Source organism: Phocoena sinus, chromosome 6, assembly GCF_008692025.1.
Source record: "Phocoena sinus isolate mPhoSin1 chromosome 6, mPhoSin1.pri, whole genome shotgun sequence".
Taxonomy (NCBI): Eukaryota; Metazoa; Chordata; class Mammalia; order Artiodactyla; family Phocoenidae; genus Phocoena; species Phocoena sinus.
This window is the reverse complement of record NC_045768.1, coordinates 72,626,029-72,636,369: the sequence shown is the minus strand read 5'-3', so window position 1 is coordinate 72,636,369 and position 10,341 is coordinate 72,626,029. Positions and strand designations below refer to the sequence as shown.

Sequence of the window (10,341 nt, the reverse complement as noted above, 5' to 3'; positions counted from 1 at the left end):
ACAAGCTCCTGTTTGTCCCTTACAGATGCATATAAAGGTTGCATCTGTAACCCATGCTTTATTAATTTACTTTTTTAGACCCTGACAATGTTATGTAAGGTGAGCATCAGGTCAAACCAAAGCACCAGGTCTGTCTGCTCACCCCATTGCAGGACTGAAAGGAAGAAGGAAGACTATGAAAGTCAGTTACCACATCGCCCCTAACTGTTAGGGGCTGGTTAGCTGTAAATGTCAATCAGCCCAAACGAGGACCGTGGAGTAATTTAAATAACTGAGTGAGCATGCCAGTCGGAAGCCCGCTGGATGAGAGCGCGGCATCAGTTGGAGACAAAGGAAATCGCTCGCTTGCTTTTCTCTGCATCGAGTGGGTCCTTGGAGGCTTAGAACTAGCTGGTCCAGAAAAAGCAGAGAAAGCAGAAGGAAGGAATGGGGGGAAGGAGGAGGCCAGTGGGCCTCCTGGAAATGTGAGGGGCGATAAAGAAAGGGACCCCTCGCCCACACTGAGAAAACACACACGACCTGAGCGAGCGGAGAGTGGAAAGAAAGCCCCGGAGTCCCCAGAGAACTTGACAGAAAGCGTCTGACAGCCAGACCGACCGGCTGCACCATCTGCTTCCACGCGTCTCTCCCCAACAATGGGAACTTCTGCGGACCTTCTGCCCCGCCCCTCCCCCGCCTGGAGCACGCATTTAAATGAGGCCCGGTAACTGGGGGCGCCGCTGGCGCTGTGATCTCTCACACCCTGGGAGCCAGCCCGGCGTCCCCAACAGGAGGCCCCGAGGGGGAGAGGTTAAAGTCTCGGCTGACCGGAGAGGTGATTATGGAGCTGCTCCCAAATGAGGCTGCTTCACTGCTGGTACTTGGGCATGTGTTGGGATAATTTTGCTTGAATACTTAATGCTTGATTGACTTGGCTGTTTTACGTTTGACCATATTTTGAAACGCGATCTCACTGTTGGGGTTAGGCAATTAGCATCAAGACCACGGGTAAAACGGGGTGAAACGCAGTTCTATGGTGATTTCTGCTTCGTTTCTGGATTCAGCACAGAACACGGAGTGTTCTACTGGGACTCATTTGCCTATATTTGGATCATCTGGAATTTTGATCTTAAAGAGGAAGTCTCTTAATCCTGAACTTCATGTAGCTGCCAACTTTGATCTTTGCATCTCTGGTTACAGCTAAGTTTTACTCGCATTCCAAATGACCTTTGTTGTCCTGCGGCCGTAGAAGAATAGAATAGGAGAGGAGAGGTCGGGGCTGAGAAAAGGAAAATTCATGCCAAGCACGAGAAAGGCTAGGGCAGAATGTGAGTGATAAGTTATGACACAGAGTCCACAATTTCAAGATGACAGTTAGCTGACTGGCTTTGGTGCCCTGTCTGGTTCAGTTCCTTGGGAGTATGTCTTAATTATCTCTGTATCCCCAGCACCTAGCACAAGGCCTGGATTTTAGTAGGTATTTAGTATTTATACTTCTGGAACATGTATATTAAAGCTAGCACAACTTCTAGGAAAATAGAGAAGGGCTATTAGCTAATTTTTAAAAATCTTTTTAATTTCATTTTTAAATGGTGAACTTAAGCATCACTCAGGCTGTGTCTCATATTATTGGGATAAAGTGTTCCAGTTAAGAATTACCAAAGGCAGGAGCTGGATCTCACTGATTCAAGATCACTTTGGGGATATTTGAAACTATTGGCTCTCTATGATAAAGGATGGCCAGGTTTCTCTTCATCCAATCTCATTCAGACCACAAGCAGGTACTGATTTATTTAAAGAGAAGTAAGAGGAAGATTAAGTCTGGAGTAGTCAGATGACTAATTGGGTATCACTAATTCCATAAATGAAGGCATCACAACCCATTTGTTAGATTTTATAAGAAAAATAAGAACAAGCACTGATGAAATAGATTATGAAACCTAGGTGATGAGTCTTATAAAACAATTCCACGAGTACAGAAAAGTGTGGTAGAGGTATAAGACCAAATGTTGATAACATGCGTGCAGTCTGTATTACCTTGAACCTATAAGGACTCAATCTTAGCAAAGTGAAAGGGTTTGATGACTTTGGCTCAGCAGTGTGGAGTTCACATATCTGGGATATACAAACACAATTTATTTGTAAATTGATCATTAAAGTCCCTCAATCAAGGCACAACTTCTATGTTGTTCTTGTTCTCAATTAAAAATGAAGAATGATTCTTGGATTTGCATTTATTCTGTGTTCTTCACTTAGTAAAGACTTTTTCCTGTCCTGGATGTTTAATCAACTTGTTCAAAATTCGTTATTTATACTTCTTCTGTCTTTGTTTCCTCATCTGTAAAATGGGAATTTTAATAGTATCTACTTCATAGAATTGCGGTAAGGATTAAATTAAGTAATATATGTAAAATGCTTATAATTGTGCCTGGCACTTAGTGTTTGCATATATATTTCCAGTGACAGTATTTGCAGCTGTTATTTAATTTGATCATCTTCTTGTTTGTTGAGGATACAGTTTCATTCGTACTTTTCTGTTTAAATACGTGTGACTCTGCTTAAGAAGACTGTAGACTTCTCCAAAAGATAGTGCAAATTTATTATAGTAAATACTTTTGTAAGGTCACATAATGAAGTGTAATAATTCTCAGTCACTGCCCTAAATTTGAAATTCTAATTATGTAATTATCATAAATGTTTAGCATCTGGGGAGTCTGGGTTAAGTATTAACAAGGCTAAGTATTTTAGTGCCTCACATAAGGCAGAGTAGAGTAGTGAATAAGTGAGTGCGTTTGAATCTTGGCTCTTTTGGTTATTAACCTCTTTGAGCCTTGAGATTCTTTTCTTTTAATGGAGTAATAATACCTACCTCACAAAATTGAAGAAAAGATGAAATAAGATAATATACGTAAAGGACTTAGCACAATGCTTGGCCTGTATAGAAAGGACACAATAAGTAAATAAGTGGTAAGTATAATTATTATAGTAATTATTATTATAGCTATGATCATCATTTTCTATCACAAAAGTTGGAAGATGTGCCCTTTTTTACTCCTCATGGGGGAACAGCATTCAGGAGAAGCTCACGGGGGACAATTTGGCATCTTAGAGAGTATGCTGTGGTCTACTGCAAAGAATCCAGAGGACATTCTTGAGATGGATGGCAGGCTTCCAGTCCCTCTTGGAAGGCTCTACAACGCTGAGATTGACTAGGATCACCTGCTCCTTCAGTGCTCTCTCTCTTCCCCAGCGATCACAACTATCATCATAATAGAGGTACCATTTATTGACTTCCTTCCTTATATATGCAAGGACTTTATTTGCATTATTTTTAATCAGCGTAGAAAATCTGATCTGCAAGCTAGATGTTATTCCCAATTTACAGTTGTGTACAAGTCACTTAGCTAGGGGGTAGCAGAACCAAGGATTCAACCTGGGTCTTTCTGACCACTAAGCCTGCGCTTTTCCCATTGTTCTCTGGAACGGTTTACCACCTTAGCACCGCCTCCGACTCTAATCTTAACAAGGGCCTCTAAAAACAGTTATAAGGAAACATTTTTGAGGATAATTTTTTTCTCAACTTGAGTTGTGTTTTTCTTCCTACTCCACAGAGTACAAAATTACCAGAATCCACACGTATACCTACTTGTGAAACTAGTGCGAGTCACTACTCTTGAGTGATATTACATATAGTTTGGCTGCAAGAAAATTAAACTCTATATCAGGAAATAGTTCCCAAGACCAGTAACTTTGGGGGCGGGGGGGAATGTATAAAAACAGATGCCAACAAAAGAGTGAAGCAAATTAGAAAAAAGTTTCCCAACCACAGAGAGTAAATAAGTATAATATTTAGTTAAACGTTCTAAATAGGTTGAGACATACTCAAGGTCGGTCACACAGTAAATTAGTAATGGAATCAAATCCAGCCTTTGGATATTCATTCCAGTACTTTTTCCTGACACCTCTGCAGCTTCTCAGGTACTGGGAGAGAACAACCTTTTAACAAAAATGAATGGTGGAGGAAAAAGTGTTTAAGACACTCCAGGAATAGTGTTAACTGGAGGGTCTCTAATTTTTGAGCCCTTTTGGAGGTTGCCCACACCCTTGAATCTATGTATCATGTACATACACAGCATCTTTTGCTCTAGGTGTCCTCTCAGCCCTCAGCATACACTCCAATGGACACGTTGCAAGGATCATTGATTCCAACTAAACACCTCCGCAGAGGCAACTTGAGATGCAGCAAAATGTGTCTCTGGCAGCGTCCCTCTTTCTCTCTCATGGTCCTCTCCTTTTGATATACCTACTAGCCCTCTGGTAGCCCCTAAAATCCTCTCTGTATGTTTTATTACCAACCATTTTGTTCTGATGTGTTAAGTAATTTTTATAAAATTCTACAAAAAATTATCTGCTAATAGTAATCACTTGTATTTGTATAGCTCATTACATTAAGTACCCACATATGCACTGTTTTAGTTTTCTCATTAACTCTGCCAAGTGGAGAAGACAGGTAGGTTATCCACATTTTACAAATAATAATAATACAAGGGGGCTTCCCTTTTGGCGCAGTGGTTGAGAGTCTGCCTGCCAGTGCAGGGGACACGGGTTCGTGCCCTGGTCCAGGAAGGTCCCACATGCCGCGGAGCGGCTGGGCCCGTGAGCCATGGCCACTGAGCCTGTGCGTCTGGAGCCTGTGCTTTGCAACAGGAGAGGCCACAACAGTGAGAGGCCTGCGTACTGCAAAAACAAACAAAAAACAACAACAACAAAAAATAATAATACAGGGCTGGAAGGGTTAAAAGACTTGCTCAGAGTCAAACTGGGCAGTGAGCAGTGGCATCACATGGAGCTCATGTCTTCTGAGACCCAACAGGGCATTCATCACGGAGATGCAGTTCCTCATAGAGTAGTTTCACCTGGGGAGAAGACATACCTGAAGATGGAAAGGTGTTTAATGCACAAACACTCTGACCGTGTAATTTCAGGCTTTATAGCAGCAATTAGGGAAAGGTATACCTTGGTGGCACCTCTTGATTTATACCATGGAAGCCAAAAACCTTAATGAAGGAAGGTCATCAGAAGCACCTCTCTCTCTAAAGTCTTATCCGCCGGTAAACATTTGATAAATACTTTTTTCAGAAAAAAGGAAGTACATTTTTATGTGTCAGAGGTAAACAAAAGTCAGTATCAAGCCAAAATACTCAGCATTTCTTTTATTTACCATGTTCTAGAGCATTTTAATTAGAGGTTTTTAAGTTTTGAGATAGATGTTAAGCAAATAAATACATGCCATGAAATTTACAGGAAATTGGTGAGCAGCTAATGTGACAATGAAATTAATTACTGGGCATATGTTGTGCATCTGTTAGTTCAAAAATTCAAGAACTTCCCAGGTGAAATCCGGGTGAAACTGGCCCCTGTACACAGAGGGCAAGAAGAGACAGAAGAAAGAAGCAGATCACTCCAGAATGGTAGGTGGAGGTTTTAATAAGCAAGGAAACTTATGCACAAGGCTGGCCCTGGGTGGTCACAAGACGGGGTGATCTCCTCATCCACCTGCCAGAATCTTAAAAGTGTATTTAACTACGTTCAGTCTCGTATTCAGTCCAGATGGTCTTAACAACACCTTACTCTCCAGATTATGGCCTTGAAACAGCTCCTAGTGTGGGAAAGGTGGGCAGAATGTACATTCCAAGGACGGGAGGGAGTGAGGAGCCTCCGACTTCCTGTGTCCAGCTTGCGGGTCAACCGCCGGTCACATCCTCTAGCTGACCTCCTTCAACAACTTCATGTTGGCTGTGGGTACTTTAGAATATTCAATTGCATAATAATGTCTTAGGTTCTTTGGAAAATGAGGGCCAGCACTATAAATATTCTCAGATGGATATAATATCCTTATTGTTAAGGAGCAAGCAACTTGTGTACCTCCAAGAAGAAAAGATGGCATAGCCATAGTTGCCAGTTATATAAACTTAGTAACATAAGAGACAATGTTGTTGATAATTAGTTTTTCATTTGTCTCAGGAGAATTTGTAATTGCTATGGAAGCATTTTTATGATGGTTGCTTTAAAATTCTTGTCAGATAATTCCAGTATCTGATTAATTTCAGTGTTGGTGGCTGGGGCTTGTCTTTACTCATTTACGTTGTGATTTTCCTGGTTCGTGGTATGATCAGTGATATTCGATTGTATCCTAGACATTTTGGATATTATTTTTTGAGAATTTGGATCCTATTTAATCTTTTTTTTTGGTAGGTAGTCCTCCTGTTGAGGTGTAGCTTAAGTGAGGGCTGGATGGGTGTATATGTCCAGCTTCCTAAAGGGGCTCTGCCAATAGCAGAAGTAGAGAGCTGGCTCACATTGTTTCCGTGCAAGAGGATGCTCCCCACTTGGTCCTACTGATACCTTCCCGGTCAAGGCATCAACTTGTACCGCCTCATTGCCTCCAAGTGTTGTAAGATTATGCCTTGCTGACAACAGAGAGGGGGAGAGCAGAAGCCTGGCTCACCTGCTTTGCTGCTACAGGGGAGAAAGGAAGCTCAGCAAGGCATCCTTGACAATGAGGGAGAGGAAGGGGGGGGAATGAGTGCCAACTAAGCCACCTCATACCTCCTCACTGATGCCAGGTAGGCATGGTGGTTCAGCTCTCCACCAGGCTCCAGTGACATGGATCGTAGGGAAAGTGAAGTGCCGACTAGATGTGACTCACTGTTTTTTGAGTTTCATTGCTCCCCGGTAGGGATGGGAGGCCCTGCTTGCTGCTGGACCTCACTGATGCTATCCTGATGGAGGAATCTGAATGTTACCAACTGCTTCTGTGGAGATGGGAGACGGATGGGGTAGAGTGGAAGATCGGCTTCCTACTCAGCTCCCCTAAAACCATGGTGGGGGGGGGGAGAAATGCAGTGTTTCTTTTGGAGTTTGCCTGGAGTAAGGCAGTATTACCAAAAAGGTTTTCTGTTGATATAGGTTACCCCTTTCCTAGTATTTTGGCTAGGGGGAATAGGCTCTTCTTCAAGTAAATTTTTTGTCTGTTCATTGTGGTGGTTTCTGGTTTGAGGCTTCTGCCATGTCTGGAACATATGTTCTCGAATTCTTAGTTTTAAGAGAGAGGAACTCTGCCTCTCTAAGAGGTGGAAATGGGGCTACTCCATCTTGGAACTATAATAGAAGTCCCTGCAACCAATTTTAAAGAATTCTTTGACATTCAATTTGGTCAGAGTATGTCCGTGGACCTTGCTGTAGGAGTACTGTATGTGTGTGTGTGTGTGTGTGTGTATACAAAGATAACTTTGAATGTCTTAAATTTTCCTTCCCTAACACCTATTTATCATCTTTTGCCTTCCTTTCTTACACACACACACACACACACACACACACACACACACACACATTCTTTTGTGTTGTTGTTGATCTACCCTGCAAGTTTACTTACACTTTTCTCCTACCCGCACTCCAAGCTTACTCTAAATCTTGCCCAGTAATTCCTTGACTTAGGGTGGCTGGAAAAAAATCAAGAGCATTAACTTTTTTTCTGCAAAAAGCTTTATTATTTACATTTGGTTTACAGCTTGGGAGAAAGCCCCAGGGTGGTTAAAAAGCTGCCTGGTGGCTGCAGAGAGAGGCTTCAGGCAGAAGCCCTGACACCAGAGGGGTGCCAGAGGGGCTCCTCAAGGGCCGCTGGTCTGAGGAGGTTCCTATTCGTGCTCGAGGTTGAGCCTGTTGAGCAGATACTTTCCCAGCCCAGCCTGGGGGCCACCAGCTTGCAGAGATTAGTCAGGTGGGCGCCATCTTCTTGATGAGTTTCACCTGCTCACCCCCGGAAGTGGCTCTCCAGGAAGTCAGAGAGCTGGGAGTCTGCGCCGTCAGAACTCAGGGCATGCAGATCCAAAACGGCCCGGTTCAGGTTCTTCTCCATGACCACGGTGGCTTCCATAGCGTCTGCGGTTTTACTCCACTCATGTTGGAACGGCTTCTGCACTGTATGTCCTGGAAGAGGGTCCAGCTGCCGTGCTGCTTTTGTATCTTCAAGAGATGTATGTTTTGTATCTCCAACTTGCTGAAGAAGTGGTCCACGTCTTCCCGAGCCGCATCGTTGTGGTCGAAATAGAAGCCCAGAGAGAGGTAGGTGTAGGGGGCCTGCAGATGCATGTTGACCAGGCAGTTCACTGTGGCCTCCACCTCGGTGGAATAATTCTGAGGAATCTTGGGAGGTCATGGTTGATCGACAATAGGGAGCTAAGCTCAAAAAACAGTGTTGGCTGGTCCTGGAAGCTGAAGGCGGCTGAGTGGTTGGTTCCAAAGGTTGCAATTGGAAAGGAGGTTGGAGGGTGGTCGGAGGCTGGAAGCAGGGGCGTCCCTGGGTCTGTTTCGTCTAAACACTGTTGAAGCAAGAGACAGATCTTCCGGGCCACCAGGCTGCACTGCCAAGAGTATTAGCTTTTTAACTCAAGTCCCCTCATCAGGTAATCCCAAACAGCTGTCCGTTATTTTGCATCAATTTGATCATTTCCTATGGTATTGAAATTTTGTCTTAGTGGCCTTGCATGGAGAATTTCTTGAGCTAAAGATTGACTATTCACCTTTGTATCTATAGCATCTGGGCTCAGTTCCTGGTACCTCCCAGATTCTCAGTGACTATTTGTTGAATAAGGTGTCCATATAAGCACGTTTTCCATTCACCTCTGCTTCTGATTCGAATCCTTTCTTTGCACATCCTCATATGCAGCTTAATTTATATGAGAGAGAAAGGTATGGCCTACAGGATGTTGGACTATCTCACTGTGCAATCTTGGTAGTTCAGTGTTTCATTTGTCCCTTGGGGTGTAATAAGCAATGTCAAAACTTGGTGGCTTAAAACAACAATGATTTTGCAATTTGGATAGGGTTTGATTGAGCTAATCTCTGCTCCATGTGCTACCAGCTGGGGTGTTTTAACTGGGGCTGGAGGATATACTTCCCAAATGGCTCACTCACATAACTGGCAAGTTGGTACTGGCTGTTGGCTGGGAGCTCAACTGCCACTGTGAGCCAGAGGTCTTGATTATTTTCCGCAAGAGCCTTTCCACATGGATGCTTGGGCTTTCTTACAACATGATGGCTAGATTTCGAGATGTAGAAACAGCCCAGCCTTCTTAATACCTGGCTTAGAATACTCATAATATTTCCTTCTCTGCATTCTATTGGCCAATTTAGTCTTAGACTCAGAAGATACAAGGGGGAGGAATGTAAGTTGTACCTCTTTATGGGAGGAGCAGCTTGTACATATAGGGAGGGGCAGAATTATTGGGGGCCATCTTTGGAGAGTAACTTTCTGAACCAAATTTCTTTATCTGTCAAATATGAAATTGAGAGAGGGCAACAATAACACATACATCATAGAGTTGCTACGAAAAGTATAGGAGATGACATATATATTGCATTTAGAATGATTCCTGGCACACAGTAAGTAGTTGATACATTTTAACTAATTAGGATAATTTTTGTTGCTATGAGAATGAAAAATTCCTGCACGACACTAAGTTGGAGAAGAACATACTTTTTCCTCCATGGAAGTTATGATATCTTCTCATAATTCCAGTTAGACGATTTTACTGGTTAGTATTTCCTTTCACAGCTTTAATTACCATATTCTCTTTGATTTGCTTCCTCTAGACTGATTTTTTTTTTTTTTTTAAAGATCTCAAATCAGTAGCCCTCAAATGAAAGGAATAACCCACAGTTCTGTAGTATAATGACTTGGTGTCTCTGTTGGAATCCTTTTTCTTTTTATACTTACTTGCAGGTATTTTTCTTACACTTTGAGAAAGCAGTCCTCTGTAGAGATAGAATGAATGATACAGGAATGACATGCCCTTGGAAACTGCTCCTGTTTCTCTCTTTGGAAACACACGTGTGCAGAGTTAGTCCTTTAGGAAATTTACAGGTCAGCAGAGGTCATCAGCCAGATAAATCCAAAGAATAACCAGTGGGGGCGGATAAATTTCAAGCCAAGTAATCTCTGCATTAATGTAAGTAATTTTTTATTTCTACACCAGAGATGGGGATTGATGCTAAACAATATGAAACTACAATTATGTAAATTCACTATTTTTAGCCGTTGAAATGTTAGCCGAGTCAAACTTTTCATTCACTAGTGCATGGTGTCTTTGTAACTATCTTAATTTTATATATAAAGAAAGCAATCAGGTTTGTGCCATATTCTCATAACACTGCCAATTTCCGTTTTCTTTTGATTCTATGTCCAGACCTGTAATTTTTCCAAGTGATTAAGACCACAGGTTATTCCTTCTACAGCTGACATTTCCTTTCTGTGATTACTCATCTCTTTGGTTCTTTTAACAGCCATGTTTTATTAATGAC

The 10,341-nt window shown here is 42.4% G+C and overlaps 1 pseudogene; it reads right to left on the bottom strand.

The window, feature by feature from the left end:
• Positions 1-7,792: 7,792 nt before the first annotated feature.
• On the bottom strand, positions 7,793-9,138 carry LOC116755016 (annotated as a pseudogene).
• Positions 9,139-10,341: the final 1,203 nt, after the last annotated feature.